Below are 12,596 nucleotides of genomic sequence, written 5' to 3'. Positions count from 1 at the left end.
AGTAGTAGGAGAAAGCTGGCGAAAACTTGAAATGTTCTTAAGATTAGGAATTTTTCCTGGAAATTTTCCATATGTGAGTGGATGGTGAAACTACTTGTATGAGTGTCTGGTAGTAATCTGCGATAAAATCTGGTAACCGTCTTCCCTTATATTGTCTTCCCGTCTTGGTGAATTCACTCACCATGTTGCCACTCGTATCTCCAATATTAGGTGGTAAGAAATCCAGATGGGAATGAAGAAATATAAATTCAGAGAAATGTTGCACCCCACAGCATTGTAACAGTCCTGCATGTATTCCCTCAGTTCCCTGTAATTCTCAGACATTACGTTTCGCAAGAAATTGTAGAATATATCTTTAAAAGCAAGCCAAGCTGACTTCTCAGTATCTGCAACTGTTCAAAGTTAATATATTTGCTCAAGTCACGGAACTGAGGCCCAATGAAAGTTTTTTGTTAGTTTTTGCAGTACTAATAGCATTAAATTTGGATAATAAAAGTTGAAAGCCCTGGCCACCTTCAACCATTGCTTTACAAAATTATTCATAAAGCCCCATTTCAGATGGAGTGGTGGTAACAGCACACTGTCTTTCTCAACAAGGGGTTCATGCGTCGAGTTTTTTCCATCTTGATTGAAAATGTCTCTCAAAGACCACTCTTTGACTATATAATGGTCCTTCCTAGGTCTACTATCCCAGTGACACGAGGAACAGCAATATTTTGTGTATGCAGTCTGCATTCCTAGAAGAAATCCCAGAATTCTGAGATCACCATAGATTTCCCATCTGTGATTCGAATCGCCACTATACTTTAGGATTAGCCTAGTGTTTCTGTAGGTTTCCTTTAACTGAAAGGAATGGCTCACTGGTATCGAAGATATGTCGTTTGCGCTATGTAAGAGAATTGCTTTGAGACTGCTCTTTGAGGAATCTATAAATCATTCTTCTGGATTGCGAATCATCCTTAATTCTGTAAGCAGCCCATTCATATAACTACAATATGGATGGAAAAATCTGTGTCATTGAGAAAAAAGTTGAAAGACCAAGCTGTCGTTTACAGAACGCAATACTAGTATTTGGTTGTGACAAATTCCTTTCTTGAAGACGAGATCCAAGTAATTCTGCTTGCCTGTTTGAAAGATTTAGATCCCTTAAAGGATCGTTCAATTGTGCTGGCGACAATGGCTGTGGTTGTAGCTGTGCTGCAGAGGAAGTGTACTCAAGATCTTCGTGATCTTCATAAACTGTTGGTTTGTCACTTCCAGTGTCTGTTTCATCTTCAGGTGTGCATTGCGTTGGTGGTTTTGGAACTGGAAGAGAATCAGATTGTGGAACTGGGCGAACTGCAGATACCAAATTTCGATAAGAAACTGTGTATTTTGATTTGCCTGAGATTCCTTTTATTTTCATTAAGCAAAAGTAGGAATCTGTAATGTGATCTCTAGGTTCCCTCCACAACTGAGGTACAGTAAATGGGATAGGTGGGTGGCTCGCATGCAACCAGCCTCTTGAACAGGGGGAGTGACGTGAGCAACATTTCTGTGTTGCCCAGCACTTACCCTTATTTGTCTTTGGTTCAAATACAACTCACAGGCCTTTTTGACAATAAGTGAAATGGGATGTCGTTGAGAATTGCTCGTAAAGCTGCCACACACATAAAGGAAAAGATCTACTGAATTAACACGCTTCATAGACATAACTGAGAATAAGAAAAATGTGACAAACAATATTATTCACATTAATGGGTGTCCACATGTCAAGAATCGGTACTATGTGACCTCGTAGTGAGACAGTCGATGGTCGATAGTCGACGGTTGATAATCGATTGACTGATGCAGCTATAACTTACTTTACCTAGTGGCTATCTCTCCCTCCCCTCTCTACAGCCGCCACTGGGCAATAACATTCCTATAAGAACAGGATGTGATAAGCGCCGCGACAACATAAATAAGGCAGCCGAATGCAGGTAAAATTGCGTTTCCAGAAAAAAGCTTAGGTGACATCAGACAACGGTTTTCACCAATGTCATCAGAGCGCTGAACTACATAACAATCACATATTTTTGTTCTGCAACAAATTTCATTGTCACGCTGTGTAACTAGATAGACCGATTCAGCTCACCCAAGACAATGACAACTGATGAGGGTCGATAGTTTGAGTTAGTGGTTATCGAAGATGTGCACAATCTATGCAGCATTAAGCACAACCGCACAACAGCATACCGTCCCCAGAGTAATGCAGTGCCAGAGAACACTTGAAGTCACTCTTATGCGCAATAGGAAGTTGTGGACAGAGGTTGTACTGTGGGAACTGTTAGGAGTATGAACAGCATTCAAAGAGGATCTGTAATCATCGGTAGCTGAAAGAACTCAAATATGACACACACAAATTCGCCACCCTGCTCAACAGCAAAGCGACGACTGTCTCGATCAGATGCTTAAAGCTCATTTGGGTACTACAAGACTACAATCCATTGGATGTCGACGACATCGCAACATGGACAGTGACAGTGATGAGCGACTGCCATACAGTATGCACCTGACGTCTTCAGACTCAGAAGAACCTGTCACTATCAATGTAGACCTTAAAAACTTCGACACAGAGAACATAAAGTGTTTCAATCGTCAATAACAGCTTGGTGGTGCACGCCCTTAGGGACGCCATGCCGAATTCGAACGTAGTCCACGCACTAACTACATGCACTACCACACAACGTCTACTGTGCTTCTATTTCATCTTATTAATCAACAGACATTGCCCTCACAGTCATCTGCCTGAGGGTTCCAACATGACAGACGCCACTCAACAGTCCATACACCAATGCAGCTGCACCTGTTGAAACACTGCTGCAGCCTGTGTCCTTGCCCACCCAGTCAAAATCCCAGTATGGCTGCACCAGACAGTTTCCTCGCCACCTGCTACATTACTATCTGTACTGCATCAGCCCAATGAGCAAAACCTTTCGGAGAAACGGTCTGGTGTTGCCTCTCACATGCACCTGCCACGGCATGACAGGTTAGTATTGTATCCAAAAATCCGAATTTTTAATACAAATGTGAAGGCTGTCCTTCTATACGCCAGTGAAAGCTGGAAAATGGATAAAAAGATAACATCCCACTTACAAAGCTTCATAAATAGATGTCTTCGACACATCATGAATATTTGGTGGCCAGAAAAAATATGTAATGAGGAGCTCCGGCGAATAACAAACCACATACCTATAGAAGACCAGATACAAGAGAAAAAGTGGGGTTGGTTTGGGCACACCTTGAGAAAACCAGATGGGGACATCGAGAAAAAAGCATTGGAATGGAATCCCCAGGGAACAAGGAAGAGAGGAAGACCAAGGAGCGCATGAAAGAGGACAGTGGAAGGGGAATCAAAAAGAGTTGTCAAGACCTGGGCAGAATTGAGGCAAATAGCCAAAGACAGACATGGATGGCGAGTTCTTCTGGATGCCCTACGCCCCCATAGGGGCCAAAGGAATTAAATCGAATGGAAAAATTTCCGCCACATGATCTCCTTTCTATCCCTATGTCTCAAGAATACTTTGATAAAAACAAAGCCACAAATAATGAATTTGACTCCGATATCATTGACAAAATTCTGGGTAAAAAGATGAAGAAGTAAGCCAGGTCCCTACTGTTCCCAATCAAACACACAGACAAACTGGAAAAGAAATGGTGCAGATTTCCTTTTATAGGGAAAACGTCAAACAAGATAAGTAACATTTTGAAGGCAAAGGGTTTCTGTGTGCTTTTCTATGTCACTCTGAACAATAGGTAATTGCTTGTTCAGTACTAAAAAGACAAACAACCAGCCATCACAAAAAGTGGTAATTCATTCTGCACCAAGTTTAAAGAAGGATCATAGTAGCAGGAGATTGAAGAAGATTCTTTCAGCCTTTGCAGAACATTGCCTTAACAGAAATCACAAATACATAATAGATGTACTAGTCTTACAAACAGAGTAAAAAGGGGCTAAACTCAGCCAGTTGGGAACTCTTAGAAATTAAGAAACAGCCGTGTATATCCCCACACCTTTTATTAAATGAGTAAACCCAATTCAATTATTTATCTCTTTTATATGATATCACAACACTGTTATAAAAATAAAGCTTTGGGCCTCAGTCCATCAGTAGATAAAAAGTTTTAGGCTGATGCATAACTTTACTCCTAGGTATGTTTAGTCATATTAATGTAATTGCTGAACTGTGTAATTCCATACTTAACACAGCTCATTACCACAGGCTGGTCTGCCTTCTCTCACAACTGACAATGAAGTGCCAGAATCCCTCCTTTGAGCTCTTCACTCGAAAAAGTGTCCCTCTTTACTTGACTGGCGGAGTACTCTGTTGCTGTGTCCTTTTTCATTGGCTGAAGGCCATACCCAACAAAAATATGTCGTCCCTAAGTTCTACAGATACCATGTGAATCTACTTGATGACTTCCGGGACTGAACTAATATATTACAACAGTTTTTATATAAATAATTGCTATAAGTATTTGGCCACACTCAGACCACTCACAATAAATGTAAACAAACATTGTCCACATATAAATAAGAGTTTCTTACGCAAGTCCACTCACGATAAATCACAACAGATTATCGTTAAATATTGTTTAAACAATAATTTAGTGCGGCTTGTCAGAAGCATCTTTTGGCACTCTTTTTGTAAAGGAGTTGTCAGCTAACACATGCGACTGACCACTTTTTCAATCAGCATGGTTTTGGATTATCAGTTTTGATTAATATTTTAATAAAGTTACTGGCAAAATAGTAAACTGTCAGTTAATCAAGACACAATTATGACAAAATACGAAGTATTCATGCTGTATTCATTTGACCTGCCAGGATAGCCGAGAGTGCTAACACGCTGTTTTCTGGACTCAGGCGCGCCAGCCACGGATCGAATCCTCCCAGTGGATTAACGACGACGGCCGGTGTGCCGGCCAGCCTGGATGTGGTTTTTAGGTGGTTGTCCACATTCTGATAGGTGAATACCAGGCTGGTCCTCACGTCCCGCCTCAGTTCCAAGACTCGCAGACATTTGCAACACATTCACACTATTTCACGATTTACACTAGATTCAGACAGCTGGGGTACACTTATTCCGTCCCGGGGGGGTATGGGGAGGCGGCAGGAAGGGCATCTGTCCACCTATAGTTTTACAGAAATTGAAAACATTGTTGCGTTATTGGATGCGCCTCATTTTTCTGAGCTTGCAGATGAATTCAGATTCGCATTTATACTTGACTGTGAATTACTATAGAATCTTGAAGAGCTGTAAGACGCCATCTTTCATTTTGTATGACACGAGCCCATTGCTTGGATCATAGACAGCCCTCATAAGCGATTGACACATCGTCCAAATTCCCCATTCCAGGATTTTCCCTACATCTGGCCCTTTGTTGATGCCATTGCGCCTAGCCCCCCTGCACCAGTTGCTGCACCTTGCCCAGCCATGGTGCATCAGACAGGAAGCCACGCCATGTGCTGAGCCCAAGGCCCCCACAAACAAATTTACTTTACCTCATACCAATCGAATGTGGCCAAATAACTCGCCTACATATGTGTAATTTTACAAACGCAACAGGAAGAAATCCAGAGGGGCCACTTGATTAGTCCACCACGTTCTGCTCATTGTTGTGGAAATGTTCAGTGTAACAAATAGCAATCAGGTAAACTCTGCAGTGGCGCACTATCCTGCTAGAAGATCACACTTCACTTAAGGAAAACAGTTCATGGACAGGAAAATGCTTGACCATGTCCAAATAATAGTTCCTATACGTATTTACTCGATGAAGAAAGATGGTCCCTAAAACTGTGGGGGTTTCCAAACTGTAGAATTGAACGTTGTGGTGATTAACCGTCTCATATGTGTGAAAGGTTGGTTTATCAGAGAATACGACATTTCCTAAATAGCTGGGGTGTTTTTCGCTCCAACCTTACATCTTAAAAGCAAATGTGTGGCAAAGCTGAAAGTATTTTCACTACCCTGTTTGCATAATTTGAACTTGGTAAATGTGCAAGCAAAGTCGTTTATGCAACATCTTGTGAACTGTTGAGTGAGGGATATTTAGCTCTCATGATGCTCAGCAAATTGACTTTGATGGACTTCTCTGGAATGTCTCTCTGACGCTCCTTGCCTTTGTGAGCTGCTTTCGATTAGAATGTTCTAAATGGGGTACTAGCAGTAAAAGGCAGCCTGGGTGGCTGACTAGTGAGATAAGGATATCACATAGAACAAAGTGGGGATTATATCAAAATGCTAGAGGTAGTCACAATCAAGCTACAGTTGCCCATTACAAATAGTATTGTAAGCTGCTTAAAAATGTTATTAGGAAGGCAAAGAGTATGTGGAGTGTAAATAGAATAGCTAATTCACAGGATAAAATTAAAACCATATGGTCAGTTGTGAAGGAAGTGTCTGGTCAGCGCACAAAGTCGACCATATAAAGTCAATTCATAGTAAAAATATTCCCGTTATTGATAAATCAGATATATGTGCAGTATTTAACAATCACTTTCTGAGCATTGCTGGTGAATTAAATAAAATTTTAGTTTCTACAGGGAATCATATAACTCTCTTGGCAAATGCCTTTCTCAGATTGGTATCTGAAATACTCCTCTGTGATACAGACAAGGGGGAGATCGAGTCAATAATTAACTCACTGAAGACTAAGGACTCCCATGGATATGGTGGAGTGCCTGGCAGAATGTTAATGTACAGTGCTGCACACGTCAGCCCTCTAGTTAGCCATATTTGTAATTTTTCATTTAGGAATGGTCAGTTTCCTGAGCGATTAAAGTACTCAGTAGTAAAGCCATTTTATAAAAAGGGAGAAAGGGATAATGTAGACAATTTTAGACTTTTTTCTATGCCATCATTGTTTGCTAATGTTACTTAAAAGGCTTTGTATGTGAGGATAATTGATTATTTTATATCACACCATTTGCTATCAAATGGACAGTTCGGCTTTATAAGTCGTTTAACAACTGAAAATGCTATATTTTCTTCTCTCTTTGAGGTACTGGATGGGTTAAATAGAAGGTTTCGAACGCTACACATATTTTTTGATTTAACTAAGGTGTTTGATTGTGTTGATCACAAAATATTGCTCCAGAAATTGGACCATTAGGGAATATAAGGAGTAGTTCACAACTGGTTCACCTCTTACTTTAGTAACAGATAGCAAAAGGTCATTATTCACAGTGTTGAGAATGGCTGTGATGTGAGGTCTGATTGGGCTATGGTCAAATGGGACGGGGGGGGGGGGGGTGCCCCAGGGATCAGTGTTGGGGCCATTCCTGTTCCTTATTTATATAAATGATATGCCCTCTAGTATTAAGAGTGACTCTAAAGTATTTATATTTCCTGATCACACTAGCTCAGCAGTAAAGAATGTGTGCAACATTGGCTCAGTTTCAAATAGTGCAGCTCATGACATTAGTTCATGGCTTGTAGAAAATAAACTTATGCTAAATCGCAGTAAGCTCAGTTTTTACAGTTTCTAATAAACAATTCAACAAAACCTGACATTTTAATTTTACAGAGTGAGCATATGATTAGTGAAACTGAACAGTTCAAATTTCTAGGTGTTCAGATATATAGTAAACTGTCATGGAAGGCCATTATTCAGGATATTGTTCAAAGACTCAATACTGCCATTTTTAGTATTCAAACGGTATCAGAAGTGAGTGATCGTTCGACACGAAAATTATTCTACTTTGATTATTTTCATTCGCATATGTCATATGGTATTATATTTCTTCCCATTCTAAAAGGATATTTTTGGCTCAGAAACATGCAGTTCGGGCAACAAGTGGTGTAAGTTCACAAACCTTTTTGTCGACCCCTGTTCATGAGTCTGGGTATTTCGACATTGGCCTCTCAGTTTATATTTTCTTTGCTGTCATTTCTTGTTAATATATCAGCTTATTCCCAAGAATAAGCAGCTTTCACTCAGTTAATACTCAACAGAAGTCAAACCTGCATTTCGATCGGACTTCCTTAGCTCTAGTGCAGCCATTATCAATAAGCTACCACAAGAATTCAAAAATTTTAGCAGAAATCCATGCACTTTCAAATCGAAAGTGAAGAGTCTCCTCATGGGTCACTCCTTCTATTCTGTTGAGGAGTTCCTTGGAAAATTAAGCTGATTCTTATGTTGTATTGTTGATTGCATTTACTTAAACTTATGGCTTCACTTTTTTTGGGTCCATAAACATTTTATTTTTATATGTTATTACTTTTACATAGTAATTTCAAGTACTGACACGTTCCATGACCTTGGAGATTTGCTCCTCAATTTGGTCCTAAGGAACTCGATGAGTAAATAAAAATAAAAATAAATCTCCTCCGTAACTTCAACAGATGTGCATTTTCCACCAGAACCTGACTGTCTGTACACAATCTCAGTGGCAAGGAACTTGTCATACCAGGACTTAATTGTATTAACGTGTGATTGTTCTCTTTTAAATTGATATTGGAAATTTCTTTAAATGGAAATGGGTGATTTCCTTCCACATATCACATCAGACATTGTGCTCACTCTTAAGCTGTAGTCATTTTGGTAACTATTTACGACCTGAAAGAAAATAAAAGGAATCATTTGAAAAAAAATATCTATATGAAACTTTTTGAGTTGCATTAGATTATATCACAAACCACAAATACCTATGTCTAATAGTTAATTTTACTTGGAAACCAAGAAGATTTCATGCAGACACCCTGTAGTTAGTGTCTTTTCAACTGTCTTTATATTTTGTTCACTAATTTAATATCTCTATGAAAATACGAGTATTAAAACTATTAATAAATCACAATTTTATGTTTTTGCCTGAATGAATCATAGTTCTTACTTTAGTGTAAGCTGATAAAACTCGTAAAAATGATTAACATTAGTATGTTTTGTGAAAACTTATGACGTGATAGACAATTTTTGACTGTATATTTGTAATGAGTGATCTCAGATTAGCATGCAAAATGCATAGGTTTCTCACTAAGTCGCCTTCTACATTTACTATAGTTAAATTCTTTTATCTTGGCGGCTCGCGCATGCCCGTCCAGACACGGGAGATTGCTGCGTTGCCAGTAGCACACGATGCATGCGTTAAGAGAAGCAGCGCCATAGTATAGCATAGTTCGCAACCTTACGTTTAAGGGGGAGCGCGCAGTTCATGAAGTAAAGCCACCACGGCCGCATTAACCCTTTCGCTGCTACAGAGACGTGCCCCCCCGCATTCCGCGCTGTGCGCGATTTTGTCACTGCACTGCTCGCCTGTGCAGACACAAGGTGTTCCGACTGCTTTGACACTCTTATCATTCGATTCCACAAAAACTATTTGGCCCAAAAATTCGATTTTTACACGTCTTCTTCACTGATACCTTCCCCCCATAAATGACTTTATTTTGTTTCGATGTTCAACGCAGTTATTGTGCAGCATTAAATACAGTAAACCATTGCACCAAATTTTGAAGAGTTTGCAGAGGTAAAATTCCATAGAGTATACTTCCCATATGGTCGATTTTAGTTGCCACAATGTTGAGAATGAAATGTGGACAAGATACCTAAATTTCATATAAAATTTACTGTATAACAATATCTCATTTAATTTAAGTACCACATAGGTGTCGTATATAATATTGAGAAATATTCCATCTTTCGTGACTGTAACAACAGTTTTATTTACACTGAGCGCGTCTGGCTTTATTTTAAAGCAGTTCAATCAATCAAAAGGAAGTAGACAAAATACATTAAACAAAACTGTGGACTTACAAAAACATTAGGACCTGAATATACTATCTATCAGTGAAGTGCTCTGAGCTATGTCAAATATAATTTTTGTGTGTGGCACACACAAACAGCATTTATTTGCTAAAACACTGATCAGCCTACACAAACGTTGAATATTGTGTTGCCACAGCACAAAACTACGAAAGGTGACTTGGCAATGGAGGAGACAAAATACTGTCCACTGGAGATGCTTCAAGAGAGAGAAACACGTCTGGTCTAAATAAGTCGCTTATTACAGTTGCAGAAGAGGAATATATTTCAATACCATTGGTAAAATGCGACTGTGGAACAAAAACAAGAAAGAGAACATGAGTACCATTGTGTATGTGCCATACCTTTCATTGACTGAAGTGCTTTGAAATAAAGCCAAACACGCCCGGTGTAAATAAAACTTTTATTACAGTCGCGAAAGACAGAATATTTTTCAGTATTACATACGACACCTATGTGGTACTTAAATTAAATGAGATATTGTTATGCAGTAAATTTTATATGAAATTTAGGTATCTTGTCCACATTTCATTCTCAACTTGTGGCAACTAAAATCGACCATATGGAAAGTATACTCTATGGACTTTTACCTCTGCAAACTCTTCAAAATTTGGTGCAATGGTTTACCACATTTAATGCTGCACAATAACTGCGTTGAACATCGAAACAAAATTGTCATTTATAGGGGGAAGGACCAGTCAAGAAGACGTGTAAAGATCAAATTTTTGGGCCAAATAGTTTTTGTGAAATCGAATGATAAGTGTGTCAAATCAGTGTCAGCACAGGCGAGCAGTGCAGTGATGACAAAATCGCGCACAGCGCGGAATGCAAGGAGCACTTGTCTGCAGCAGCGAAAGGGTTAATGAAGAGACAAAGCACTGCATTCAAACGAATAAAATTCGTGAAGTAAGACACTTTGTTTTTAAATAAAGAAAATACTATGCACCGCACAAGGGTTGAACTCATAACCCTTCGCTTTGAAGCTCAACACCTTACCCGCTACACTAACATAGCTCGTCGGGCTGTAAACTCCATGAGGACTCTAAAACGTCAAGCAAAATACTGACAAACACTGTCGGTATGACTATGAATTACTTATGCTTCGTCCAAGTACAATAGGAAATAAACAATTACCGCTGTTCTTTATTGCGAAAAAGCAGTTCGTGAGATTGATACAAACACCTTTCCTTGCTATCGCCTGAATTAGTAGTCTTATTGCTTGTTTGGTTTAATTAATTAATAGAGTATGAAGCTATTGGTATAAGAATTTTTATTACAAACTTTCTATAAAAGAAAGTCTGCTATCAAGACATTGCTTTTGTTCTATTACTTTATTTATGACTGAACGTTTCTAAAACTGGAGACACTCGTCCGTGCTCTGCACTGCAGTCGAGATCTGGCAACGTCGTTCTCTGTTCATTGGCTGACTGTGTTTTGTGACGTCAGATGCGCAGAACGAACCTAAACTCGGCCGCCAACATAAATGACGCGCATTTTAACCAGAGACGATGGCAGTAGCGTCAGTTTATCGCTCTGAAAACAGTGAGAACAGAGAAGCACAATACAACACACCCACTTGAGGTGTGTGCTCGTGTGTTTATTTGGCCATTGGCAGAGTGTAAAGCAGTGAAACCAACTATCCCAGTAATCCCTACATACAAAGTTTCAAGCACTATCTTTAAGTTAGGAATGTAGGTACATTCGCTCCCACAGGAACAGTGGAAATAAGATTAGAGTAACTACAGCCAGCACAGAGGTATAATCCTTATGTGGTTGATGGGACACATTTGTCTCAATAAAGTAATACACAGTTTTGGGCGTTGGGATGTCTATACCCCATATCTTTCTGGTGCTACCATCTACACTCCTGGAAATGGAAAAAAGAACACATTGACACCGGTGTGTCAGACCCACCATACTTGCTCCGGACAGTGTGAGAGGGCTGTACAAGCAATGATCACACGCACGGCACAGCGGACACACCAGGAACCGCGGTGTTGGCCGTCGAATGGCGCTAGCTGCGCAGCATTTGTGCACCGCCGCCGTCAGTGTCAGCCAGTTTGCCGTGGCATACGGAGCTCCATCGCAGTCTTTAACACTGGTAGCATGCCGCGACAGCGTGGACGTGAACCGTATGTGCAGTTGACGGACTTTGAGCGAGGGCGTATAGTGAGCATGCGGGAGGCCGGGTGGACGTACCGCCGCATTGCTCAACACGTGGGGCGTGAGGTCTCCACAGTACATCGATGTCGTCGCCAGTGGTCGGCAGAAGGTGCACGTGCCCGTCGACCTGGGACCGGACCGCAGCGACGCACGGATGCACGCCAAGACCGTAGGATCCTACGCAGTGCCGTAGGGGACCACACCGCCACTTCCCAGCAAATTAGGGACACTGTTGCTCCTGGGGTATCGGCGAGGACCATTCGCAACCGTCTCCATGAAGCTGGGCTACGGTCCCGCACACCGTTAGGCCGTCTTCCGCTCACGCCCCAACATTGTGCAGCCCGCCTCCACTGGTGTCGCGACAGGCGTGAATGGAGGGACGAATGGAGACGTGTCGTCTTCAGCGATGAGAGTCGCTTCTGCCTTGGTGCCAATGATGGTCGTATGCGTGTTTGGCGCCGTGCAGGTGAGCGCCACAATCAGGACTGCATATGACCGAGGCACACAGGGCCAACACCCGGCATCATGGTGTGGGGAGCGATCTCCTACACTGGCCGAACACCACTGGTGATCGTCGAGGGGACACTGAATAGTGCACGGTACATCCAAACCGTTATCGAACCCATCATTCTACCATTCCTAGACCG

The sequence above is a fragment of the Schistocerca cancellata genome, chromosome 1 (genome assembly GCF_023864275.1).
Source record: "Schistocerca cancellata isolate TAMUIC-IGC-003103 chromosome 1, iqSchCanc2.1, whole genome shotgun sequence".
Lineage (NCBI taxonomy): Eukaryota > Metazoa > Arthropoda > Insecta > Orthoptera > Acrididae > Schistocerca > Schistocerca cancellata.
This window is presented reverse-complemented; position numbering follows the sequence as displayed.